Consider the following 12,784-nt stretch of genomic DNA (forward strand, 5'->3'; position numbering starts at 1 on the left):
CAGAGAAAAGTCTTTGTAAACAAAATGTGAAACACTGGGACCTTTTCATTGAACTACACTACAAGCTCCATGGTTCCAGGACCCTGGCAATCTTTGTAAAGCTCTGGATGAGCATTAAACAATTTGATGTGGAGGCCTTCTGTCAGGCAAAGCATGTCAGTGCCAATCTGCCAGTTACATTCTCCTCAGGGAACATTCTTTACAGCTCCTGCCAACTCAGCTTCCACTGAAGTCAGTGGAACTGAGTTTTACTAATAGCTTCAGAAAACAGACCTGATCCTCCCTCAAAGTCTCACCCTCAAAATTATATTTTTTAAAAAGGCATAAATGAGAATCTACCTAGGGGTATTTGTGCAACAGCTTACTTTCAATGTAGCATAAAGACAGATACAACTACTACAAGGTAAAGCCAACTCGCCCTGAGGTAAATGATGAAACTGTAACTTGCAGACAAGCTGAACCTTTGAAATGTTTTAACTGGCATATTCAACTAAGCCTTGATCATAGGGTATCATGTAAAGACACTAAGACACAGTAACTCATCTTCATTTAGTCCTACCACTGTTGGAACTCAGGGTGAGCATATCGAATGCAAATAAAAATTAGGATGGTGAACAAACATTGGGTAGTAACCAATGTTAGTACTACTTAGAGTAGACCCATTAAAATGCATGAGAATTAAGTTAGTCATGACTAACTTATGTGCCATTCATTTCAATGGGCTTACTCTAAGTAGGACTAACATTGGATACTACCCATTATTTACATTCCAGGCATCTAAAAGAATGTGAATATGCCATGTAATTAAGTTATGTAGCGCAGTGTTTTTAAGTTTGAAAGAAATGAAACAGTATATGTAAAATGTGAGCTACAAGACCTGTGATATTAAAAACACCATTAACTATTTGAAGGTTAAAAGCAAGAAGTTATAATCAAAACATGGTATCTTTCATTTCCATCTAAATCCAAGGAAGTTACTCTAGTTCTACATCAGTGTCTGGTATCAGTAATGGACTGGATGAGGGCAAACAAACTGAAGCTTAATCCAGACAAGACAGAGGTGCTGTTGGTCAGTCAAAAGGCAGATCAGGGAACAGGGATTCAACCTGTGCTGGATGGGGTCACACTCCCCTCGAAGGCTCATGTTTGCAGCTTGGGTATCCTCCTGGATTCAGCCCTGAACCTGGATGCCCACTTTTCAGTAGCGGCCAAGAGTATATTTGCACAGTTAAGGCTAATGTGTGAACTGCACCAATTCCTGGAGATGTCAGATCTGACCACAGTGACACATGCTTTAGTTACATCCCATTTGGACAACTGTAACACACTCTACACGGTCTGCCTTGGAAAAGTGTTTGGAAACTTCAGCTGGTCCAGAATGCTGTGGCCAGACTATTGACCAGGGCTGGATATATGCAATTGCCTTGTTATAACAGCTATACTGGCTGCTAGTCAATTTCCAGGCATAATTCAAAGTGTTGGGTGTGACATATAAAGTCCTATATGGCTTGGGAGCGGGCTATTGTCCTCCCAATAGCGACCATGTCCTCCCCTATGAGCCTGCCTGAGTTCTAAGATCCTCAGAAGAGGCCCTTCTGTCTGTCCCGTCACTATCAAAGGGACATCTGACTGGAACAATAAGAAAGGGCCTTCTTGGTGGCTGCTCCCTGCCAGGGTAGTTCCATCTCGGTTCTCCTTCTGCCAGCAAGCAAAGATGTTCTTATTCAGGCAGGCTTTTTAAAATAAAAATACTGCAATTCTATTCTATTATTTCCAGTGGAGCAAAGACCCATTAAAGTTCACAGAAGATAGCTATATTTTTCACAAACATACGATTATTTTTATTTCTTTTCTCTTTGCAAGGGGTTTAGCGTAATATCAGATCTGCAAATGAGGCCCTTCTCTGAGTACCCTGACCTTCAGCAGTGCAGCAATGGCAAGCAGGGAGAAAGCCCTTTCAGTGGTCATGTCCCAATTATGGTGTGCTTTTTCCAAACAAGTGAAAGAGGCATCTAACATTATCAGCATTTATGCACAGGTTAAAACCATCTTGTTCACCAAGGCTTTTAATTATTTGAGTATGATCCGCTATTTTATTCCACTTTGGTTACTTTACTACTTCTGTTACTAATTTGTGGGTTTTATGATGGCTGTTTTACCGCTTTTTGTCTACTGCTGCTGCTTTTCTGTGTCATGATTGTTTTTATGCCTAAATTGTCTTAGAGTTATATTTTGAGGATTTCTATTTTTATGAATTTTATTATAGTTGTGAGACACTCTGAGGACTACAGGGTCATCAATATTACTAGTTTTCCGAAGTGGATGAACTGAAAGCGCACTCACACACATATACTCTCACTGTCTCACCTTATGAAAAGCTACCTTAAAAACTGCCCTACAAAATTATGGAATCCATTAAGTAAAGGGAGAGTATGTGATATTCATGGAGAATAGGAAAAACCAGAGTGCTTGCTGTGGTTATGGTTCCTGACCCGCCTATGTGTCAGGGCTGGGCCATGGTCTGGAAAGAGTCAACCGCCAGGAACCGGAAGCCCTGATCGAGCAGCAATAATGATCAGAGGGCAAACCAGAAGACAGGACCAGAGAACAAGCCACCAGGCAATGAGCAATTAGGATTCAGAAGGCAGACCAAGCCAGGAATCAGGACTGAGTGCAAGACAAGTAATGCAAGACATGCTAGAGCTTAAGTAGACCTTGTAGCTCAGGCAAGGCTCAACTGGGTAAGGAAGACTTTTATACTCCTTCCTAACCCAGGAGAAGTCAACGGCCAACTCTGGAGCTATGTCAGATCTAGAAGGTTCTTTCCTGAGAGACTGGCTCACCAGTCGATGGTTGGTCTGTACATGGCTCACCATAAGGGACAGTGGTCAGCAGTTCTTGACATTGCATCAGCCTACTGCTGATGCTTATTGCATTTCTATGCTAAACCTGCTTTTAGATCATAAAGCATTAAGTGGGATTTTCCTTTCAACACATGCCAACTCCACTGAAGCCCAAACTAGCTTACACTTTGGTCTGGTTGGGAAGATTGTTTGAGGCTCATTACTGTAGTTTATGAAGCAGGCAATGAGTGTCAGGGCTGAGCATTCCTCTTTCAACTTTTGCCTCCACTCCTCCTGATCACATCCTGGCTTATTTTCCTTGTTTGTTGATCAATATCAAGCCATAATCACCCAATTTGAACGTAACAGGGACTCTAGCATATCACAATTCCAGTTCTTTGCACTGAAGCCAGTGCATGTTTTGTTGGGGGGAACAGGGGCTATGGGAAGAGTTGTCAGACCTTAAAGTTTAATCACAGCTTCATAAACCAGGGGTTATGGAGCCTTGAAGGATCATCTGTAACAGGCCTCTCTCTTCCCTCAATTCAGTGATTAAAAACAACAACCAGAACAGATTGTTACAAGACAGGGTGGGGGGATAACTTTTCCTCTGGGTTCCCCAGGAGAAGAATTTCTGATAGGCTGCCACCAGTCAGGGTGAATCTCCTGACACACCCTTGTCTATCCAGCTGCTTGGGGAATTTCTGAGCCCTATTGCCAAGGACTCCTCCCTTCAGCCCAGGCCTAGGAAAAAAGGAAAAGAAAGGTGCTTTGGACTTCCCTTTCCAAAGCCCATAAACACAGAGCTAACAAAACCCTTCAAAAAATCTTAAAATACAAGTAGTAGCTTTGTAACAGTGTGGTATTTCATGTGGGGTAGAGTTCAGTGAGAAATCCCTTTTAAAACAACACAGCCAAATGTCCAAATATAAAAAGGAGTTTAATTAGGGGGAAAAGATAAACATGGGGGAAAACCAGGGAAGGCAGCAATCACACACATACACAGAATTCCAAATAAAAAAAGTCAGTCTAATTTATCTAGTCACTTTACCTAGTTGAGTAGAGTCTTGGGTCCCAAAGACTATGCCCAGTTTACTGCAGAGAGGATGGTCTGAGAGAGACAGAGCATCTGGCTTCCAGCTAGATTTAATATGGGAAGATCTACCAGGACTGAGTGAGTCTTTCTTTTGATGGGGATCTCCGCTCAGTAAAAGCCTTAGCAAAGACTGATGGTTGGTCTGTCCAATAATGTGATAACTTCCATTTATGATGTCAGTGGTCTAGCCAGAAAATAAGAAAATTAGTGGCTTGGCCCACCTTCTTAAGACTATAACTTACATCCCAACATGCCAAGGTAATTGGAATCTGTCAGCCTATTCAAGAAAAGGGATTAAGGTTTTGTTCACATTTTGGAGGACAAAGAAGTGAGATCAGACTAGATAAAACTATTCAGGTTGCCCAGCAGGGTGCCAACTGAACAGATGCCCTCGGGGGCCCTGAGGATCTATATTGGAAGTTGGGCTTTGTCACACAGATTGAGTTGGGCCTTGATAAATACAGCATTCTGAAGTGATTAGAGAAAGGAGCCATGATAAAAAATGGTCTAAAGAAACTTATAAAATGCAACATATAAAATAGATTATTCTGTTTATCAGAGTAACATTTATCAGAATTCTATTTGTATTCCCCTCCTTAGCTTAAATTAGCATATTAAACATTAATTTAAAAATATCCTTCTAACAACTATTGAGTTTTATAAACTTTCCCCCCAGTTGCTAGTTTACTGTGACCTAAGGTAAAAGGTAAAGGTGTCCCCAACCAGTCGTGTCCAACTCTAGGGTGCGGTGCTCATCCCCGTTTCTAAGCCGAAGAGCCAGCGCTGTCCGAAGACGCTTCCGTGGTCATGTGGCCGGCATGACTGAACACCGAGGTGCACGGAACGCTGTTACCTTTCCAGCCGAAGCGGTACCTATTTATCTACTTGCAATTTCTTGCTTTCGAACTGCGAGGTTGGCAGGAGCTGGGACTGAAGACGGGAGCTCACTCCGTCACGCGGCACTCAGGTCTCAAACTGCTGACCTGCCGACCTTCCAGTCTGCAGTTCAGCGCCTTAACCACTAAGCCACCGCGGCCCCTACTCTGACCTAGTCTGCACATAATGCTAAGCTGGTGCAGAACGAGGTGGCTTGCCTGATTAAAGGCAGCCAACGGCAAGATCACATCACCCTGTTGCTGAAGGAGTTGCACTGGGTACCAGTTGTTTTCCAGCCCAAATTCAAGGTGTTGGTTTTGACCTTTAAAACCCTATATGGTTCCAGCCCAGCCTATCTCAAGGAGTGCCTCCAGCAGCACCAGACAGGCCACTTAACAAGATCAGCCTCAGATGGCCTCTGTCCCATCAGCCAGGACAGCTAGGCTAGTGAGGATGAGGAAGAGGGCCTTCTCTGTGGTGGCCCCCACTCTGTGGAAGTCTGCAATGCCCCCTCTTTAATGAGCTTCCATCACGCATTAAAAACATGGTTGTTCAGGCAGGCATTTGGGGTGGGTTAGAGTATTTTTAGAAATACGATGTTTTAATGTGGAATTTTATTGTTTTAAACTGTTGTATTATTCTACATTGCCCAGAGTGGCCGGGTGACCGGTCAGATGGATGATTAAGAAATGTAATAAATAAAATAAAATAAACCCATAGTTTATTTAACTCATGGTTAACCCGTGGCTGTTGGCTCTTCCTAGGATTTGTCTGGCAGACAGATCAAGCAAATCATGATTTGTTTTCTCAGTTCCTGGGTTGTTTGTTTCCCTCCTTCTTTGACTGCTCCCTCCCTGTATCCCAAATGCTGTTGCAGGTCTGTAGTACTGGCAGGTAGAGTGGCTATTAAAAAAAAAAAAAAAGTTCTTGCCTGCTGCCTCTGTAACCTGGTGAAACAGCCTATGAACAACTCATGGTTCCGAGTTCATACATAACGATAGCTCATGGGTTAAACAACCCAGACTTCACAAGCCATCAAAAACAATGGGTTCTCTTTCTGGGTTGTTTGTGATTAACTACCCATGGCTTGTTAGCGTGGCTGGGTTTGCACATCACAACAACCCAGAATTCAACAAGCCATGGGTTAAATAAACCATGGGTTACTGTTAAGCTGAACCAGGTCACTATGTTACTTTCACAGTACTATTCCAATGAGTGACATTAATGCTAAAAGGAGTGACAAGAATTACAAGTTGGGATGGCTTTATATAATAATGAATATGTAGCTTGATCTGCATGCCTCTCAAGTCAAAAGTACCTGAACTAAACCTGTTTTAGTGCCATAGAAACAGTGGGACCAAAATGACTTCAATATGGTGCGGATCAGGTTGCAGGCTTCCAAACTGAGGTTCTATTTGGGAATGTATACACTTTAAAGACACTATAGCATTTATAGAATGCTTCACATTTAGATTCCTTATCTAACTTTTATGTTCCATCTGTTATGGAATATAATAGATGGGGACATCGCACATTCCAAATATAAGTCAGTTCCTGAATTGTTCTGCTTACCTGGTCGTGAGACCTCTGAGCTGTTGAAAACTGCTTCTTGCAGGCTGCTGAGAAGAGGCTGGGAGTGTGAGTTACCATGGAGATCTTTACATTCAACAGTGGAGCAATCTGGAATGAGAGGATGCCCTCCTTAGTCAGATCAAATCTACACTGAAAAAGATAACAAAATGCACACCCTCTCCTCCAGTTTACTACCCATTGCCAACAACATCAGACTGCCTAATTAAGTGGAACCAAAGCAAGCTTCTACATTCAGACATTCTTTTGAAAAGAGGTCCTAGCTGTCAGTACATGAAACACTCTGACACAGACAAGTGGTAAGACAACTTCAGCCACTCTGGTCCCCCATCTTATGTTACATTGGTGGTGAAGAAGCTCCTGGAGTATGGCTCTGTACCACATCACCTGGATAATGTTGAGAAGCCTACGACATACTGGAGGAGCTCAAGCTAAGCTCTTTCCCATACCTGCGTCACCTCTCCTGGAAATGAAGGCAACACTGGGATGGACAAAAACTATAGTGTGGGCTCCTCCTATGTGGCTCAGGGCTGGATGGGAGACCACCTGGTAGCCCCATGTATCCTGCGTCTTGAGTTCCACAATGAAAGAAAGAGAGGATATAAATGTACCAAATAAATAAGTAAAAATGAGCATGTTCCTGTGAAAAAAATAGGTGACTAAAAATGGCTTGGAAAAAAAGTGAGCAGGCAGAAGTCAATCTCTTGATAATTTCACCACTCTAGGACTCAAAGAAAAACACAGAAGCTGCCTTGCACCAAGTCAGACCATGAATCCATGTAGCTCACTATTGTTTTTAAAAAATCTAGTGCAGTATTGTCTACACAGTGACACTGACTAGGAATGACTCTCCACGGTTTCAGACAGTGGTCTTTCCCAGCTCTACCTGGAGATGACAGGTAATGAAAACTGGGACCTTTTGCATGCGCTGTGTCATTGAGCTACAGCTCCTCTCTTCCTTCCCTCACCTTCAGCTGCCTACCTAATCCATCCTTAAAAGCACGATCATCTCCAGTTGTTGCCAGAGCTATTTCTTAGTTATCAAGGATGAGGAAGCACATACTGATGTGGCAACACATTAGGTCTATATTCATTTTAAGATATTTGCAACACTCAATGAACATGAGTTACATTGTTTTGTCTTCTCTTATTAAATCATTTTAAAAATAGATTTGTCTTTGGAACATCTTCTTTATGTTGTACAAGCCTCCAAAAGTCAGTCAGAGCATCATATCTGTGGGATGTGAGATATGAAAATATTCCACATCTGGGATATTATTATGAAAACCCATTTCATAATAGCAACAACAACATTTAAAGTTTACCCCCGCCCCAAATATCCCTTGGATCCACTCTGTGTATATTTTCCAGACCTTAGCAGCAACAAAGAGAGGGGGTTTTTTTAAATAAAAGAAGGCATGAGACAGTAGCTATCTTAACTCTCCATCTCTTTTATACCCTATCTTTAAATTTTAAATTGGAACAAAGAAGAGCTACCAAAAATTAGTTAACCAGGGCGCCTGCAACCAACTTCTTATCCAAATTAGTTCCATGTTTTCTGACACTAGGAACTAATACCTGGATAATAGTTTCAACACTGCCATTAACTATATTTTAATGACAGATTAATTGAAAGCATTTTAAAGTCAAATGTTTACAAGCCTTTCAGCACATTCTGATACATGTTTACAGGGAAGTAAATCCCACTGAATTTAATGGGGCTTAATTCCAAGTGTGCATCAGACTATAGGCACAGAAACAACAACACCAGTGCAATCCTAGCCCCTTGATGTTGCCTGAGGGAGGGGGTTAGGATATGGCAGAGGTACACTGCCCCTCCTCCCATCCACTCCCCCGCCCCCAGCAATGAAAACTATATAAAGCAGCATCTCCCTCAGCATGGGGCTCTTCACATAACACAACAGCCCACTGTAGGTTATTTAATCCACAGTGAACCTGTGGTGCCTAGAGGCCGCGTGCAGCCACTATTTTGAATATGCAAAGCCCGCTCAGGGGTTGCCATGTTGTTAAGCACATTAAACAACCCTTGCATAACCCATGGTCTCTTTTAGGGTTATGCGAGAGTTGTTTAACCCTCACGTAACCCACACTTGCTGGGTTTACACAACATGACAACTCCCGAGTGGGGACTGCATATGTGCTATGGTGTGTTTTTGAAACCCAGTTATTAAGTTGATATAATTGTCTTTTTATCTTTTCTTCCACTGGCAAGTAAAAAGCAGAATTGCCATTCTGGAAACACTTGAAATGTACTAGATACTACCGCTCATCACAAAGAAGTCCTTTTATTAAATAAATCCAGGGACTGATTCATGACACACAGGGCAGTTATTAACACATAAAGTAGTGGGGAAATTTCTCACCAGCCCTCATGAATTCCCCACTAGTGAACTCAAACTTTCCCACCAGAAAAGCGCCCTTTTAAATTTACTCAGCTGCTTGCTTCCACCTGAGAACATGAGTCCCTTTGCTAACCTTGGCCATCCTATGCCCCTTCTTAGTAAATATGATGCCTCCATGCACTTCTCGTGTTTCTTTAGCGCACCACACAGGCAGGGTCTGTGATAACTGGGAAGCAGACGAGAAATAAAACTGCAATCCCTGTCTCTTTCCTAGCTCTGAGTAGGGTCCCTTTCCTCCACTGCTCATCTTGATTCTTGAATGTTAAATGTGATGAAAACTTGATGAGATACTAACTGACCACTCGAATAACATTTCCATCTTAGAATACGAAGTGGACAGGAAAAATACAAGTCTGGGAAAGGAGCAGTTAAACTGCTCCCCACTTCTCTCATGTGCCCAGGCTTTTGTATTGTTCCACCTCCTGGAACAATACAAGAGGAATGGAGATAAGGGAAGGGAAGAACTCTGCCTTGCTAAATATGCTGAAAAAAGAGAGTTAAAGGAGGTCAAAGGAAAGAAAAGGAGAGAGGTAGCTTGCTCTACTAACTTCGGGGATTCTCATATATTGTATTCCATGAATGCTTTGCCAATTGCTCTTTTTTCCTCATTTACAGATTATGGATTGTCCAGTATATAACTCCCTGCCCCCTGCAAGCTGGTAGTCTTCCCCTTTAATAAACAGGCAGCCCTATAGGTCAATAAGGAAGGATTTACTGGAACGTGAGAGCCAATCACATTGCAGGCAAGCAGATTTATGCCCACTCTTCCTGTATGAGAGAGGTTGGAAGCCCTCAGTTTGAATATGAGTTGAGACACTCAGACCAAAAGCAGATGTTCCTTCTCTTTTTTACTCCAGAGTAAGGATGGGACTGATCTGGACTGGGATCGCATAGGGAGCTTTAACCCTTTCACTCACACACACACACACACACACACACACACCAGTTGTAATCCCGAGCAATTTATATTCCAAATAGTGATTCATTTGTTTTAATAGATCACGTCTTTGAAGTAATGTCTGCTTTGGCGCTAAATCTGTAGCCCAGCAGCCAAGGAGACTCAGGGTGAGGTGTGTGCACAATGCCAAATGTCAGGAGAAATGCAAAAGGAAAGCATACAGAAATGCAACACTGTTGCAAAATGTCTTTTACAAGTCTTTTTGCCAAGCACTCTTGAGATATTGCTGTTGCTAAAACCATTCCTTCCCAGAAAGACGTTTTGGAATTAAAAGAGAGGAGTGATATACCTCAAACAAAGTGGAGAATACCTGATCAAAATGAGGACACTCTCCCACCCAACAAGAATTGGAATCACAGCATTAGAATATATACAAAAAACTGGCCAGGAGTGCTGTAGAAAACAGGCAACCAATGAAAAGGGATCAGTTATTCTCAAGGCTTGATGTGAGGTTTATTTTTTTAAAACATTCCAGAACTGAGTGAAAAGATCATTTTAAAAACATAGTGAATCGCCCTAAATCTGAACTTCATGAAGATATTAACACTATCAAATACAGGTAAGAGCTCATTATTAGGCTTACTTGGTAAAGGTGGGGGTGGGGGGAAAAGACATAGTACTTCACCGCCACTGCACCCCAGGGTGTCATTCAACGGAACATTTCCAAGTGGTCTGCAACCTGATCCAACTTGGTCTGCAGGGAGATATTGAAGAGCTACTGGAAACGCTATATGCTTGCTAGAGGATAAAACTGCTTGAATCTGCCTTGACCCAGATTCCACAAAGGTATTAGGATGGGTCTGGAGCACTAACTGGTCTGGATTTATGGGATGGTATTTCAGTCAATGCAGACAAGGTGCTTAAAGGGGTACATCCCACCTTGTGCCTGCTCCACCCTTGCCTTTCATGACTAATTTCATCTAGCAGAAAAGAATTGACCAGCTGGGTTCAGGAGGCAATTGATGTCTCTTCATGAGAGGAGGCAGTCCTGGCCACCTTAAAGAGAAGATTGTGCAGTTGCACACAAGAAAGCCTTAGTAGCTGTGCAACTCCAAGTTCTACTGGATGAGACTGATTATCTGGACCCATTTCAGTCTGGCTTCAGGACTCGGATTGGCATGGAAACTGCCCTGGTCACCTCTATGACCTATGTCAAGGGACAGGATGCCAAGGGGCGGACACAGGGCATACAACCTTGCTAATTCTCCTGGACAGTTCAGCAGCTTTCTATACCATCGATCATGGTATCCTGGTATTAGAATGGTTCCGCTCTAGGGGTTTTGAGTGAAGTACCATCTGGCTGCTATTGACACTCAGCTCTATTTCTTCTTGTCATCTCACTCAAGTGGCAGTATGAACCAATGCTTGTAATTAATGACTGGGTAAGGGCAGAAAAACTGAAGCTCAGTCCTAACAAGATAAAGTCTTGTTTGTTTCAGGGCAATATTGTTCAGCTGTCCAGGGATGTACTCCCCTGAAGGATCTGTTTGCAACTACCTCTTAGATGAGGTGGGCAACCTGGTACCCTCCAGATGTTTTGGAGTATAGCTGGCATAATCTCTTACCATTGGCCATGCTGTCTGGGGCTTATGGGAAATGTAGTCTAAAACATCTGGAAGGCACCAGGTTGCCTTCCCTTGTCTTAATTCAAGAACTGGTCCCTGGGACTTAAGTGACCTCAATAGCTAAGGCTGGTGCACCAGCGGTGACCTCTCCTGCACAGAGATAGTCTTGCCAGAGTTATCCATGCTTTGTAAGTTCCCATTTGGACTACTGGAATGCATTTTTCATTCAGCTGCCCTTGAAGACAGTATGGAAGTTGCAGTTAATGCAAAATGTAGCTGATAGACTACTAATTGGGGTTACTGTCTGGAAACACATCTCACCAATGTTGAAAGAACTTCACTAGCTTTCAGTCCATTTCTGAACTCAACTCAAGATGCTGGTGCTTACCTACAAAGCCCTATACAGATTGTATCTAGACTCCTGAAGGAATGCATGTTCCCTCATAAATTTGCCCATGTGCTGACATCATCTTCCAATGCTCTCCCCCAAGTGCCCCTGCTGTGGGAGGTGATGAGGGCAGCAGGCAAGTAGGGAGAGGGTATTCCTTGGCTCTGGTGCTCCATCTTTGAAGACACTTGGGCTGCAATCCTAGGTGTAACTTGATATGTGCAGCACCAAGCAGGAACTAACCCATTTAGCCCACAATCTACATCTTGCAACTGAGTCTGAGTCTAACTCGCTAACCTTGTGACTACATCACATTTTGACGTTTTGTTTGTCCTCCCCCTCCCTTGATTTTTGTACCATAAAGTCTGAGGAAACTTTCTGGAGAACTTGAGAACTTGCTCACTATTTTGTGACATTTTGGTTGGTCCTAATAAAAGAACTGACTTGTGGGTTGTGTAATTTATTGAGTTTTTAAATTATTATTATAATAATTTGCAGTTTTATAGTACATCCTGAAAACTGATGCGGAAGGACCAAAGTGTTTTAATGGATGGATGGATGGATGGATGGATGAATGCTGAGCGATCCTGAGCCTTCTTTGAACGACCAGCTGTGGATTTATCAGAACTTGGTTTTATCAGAACTCTGTTCTTTTAAAAAATAGTAATTATTTTAACATGGTGTTTCTATCCTTTTATGCTAGCTGCTGTTCATTGCTCCGAAATCTTTTGGATGTGGAGCAGTATACAAATACTGTAAATAAATACATAATAAATTAAGTAGGAGGAGAATAATGGGAAGCAGAATAAAGACACAGCACTGTGTAATGTACATGTAGCCTGACACGAAAGCAGAATGGCAACCTCTACTGCTGCTTCTCCAAAGTTTCCAGTTCCAAGGAGGTGCAGCTTCCTCCAAGGAAAGGGAGAAAATGAATACAGGGACCCGTTCCTAGCTGCCACTTCCAGTGGGTTGGGGAGCTTCCTGGTTCCAAGGAAAGCTTGACATGACAGTTACTATGAACCGTGAGCATGCAGAGCACCCC

At 42.7% G+C, this 12,784-nt stretch overlaps 1 protein-coding gene across 7 annotated transcripts in view; it reads right to left on the bottom strand.

Moving 5' to 3' along the window:
* The window catches only part of TBL1X (transducin beta like 1 X-linked), a 199,109-nt gene that overhangs the window by 76,106 nt on the left and 110,219 nt on the right, over nucleotides 1-12,784 (bottom strand). For 5 of the 7 annotated variants that reach the window (XM_084844235.1, XM_084844236.1, XM_084844238.1 and 2 more), the window contains one exon: nucleotides 6,388-6,495. The gene's annotated coding sequence lies outside the window, so the exon portion shown is untranslated. Of the gene's footprint in view, nucleotides 1-3,894; nucleotides 4,124-6,387; nucleotides 6,496-12,784 lie in introns of those variants that run through there. The other 2 variants (XM_084844237.1, XM_084844234.1) reach the window with 2 other exon arrangements.

This window comes from Heloderma suspectum, chromosome 3 (genome assembly GCF_057233095.1).
Source record: "Heloderma suspectum isolate Gila_16-S chromosome 3, 16-S_ref, whole genome shotgun sequence".
Taxonomy (NCBI): Eukaryota; Metazoa; Chordata; class Lepidosauria; order Squamata; family Helodermatidae; genus Heloderma; species Heloderma suspectum.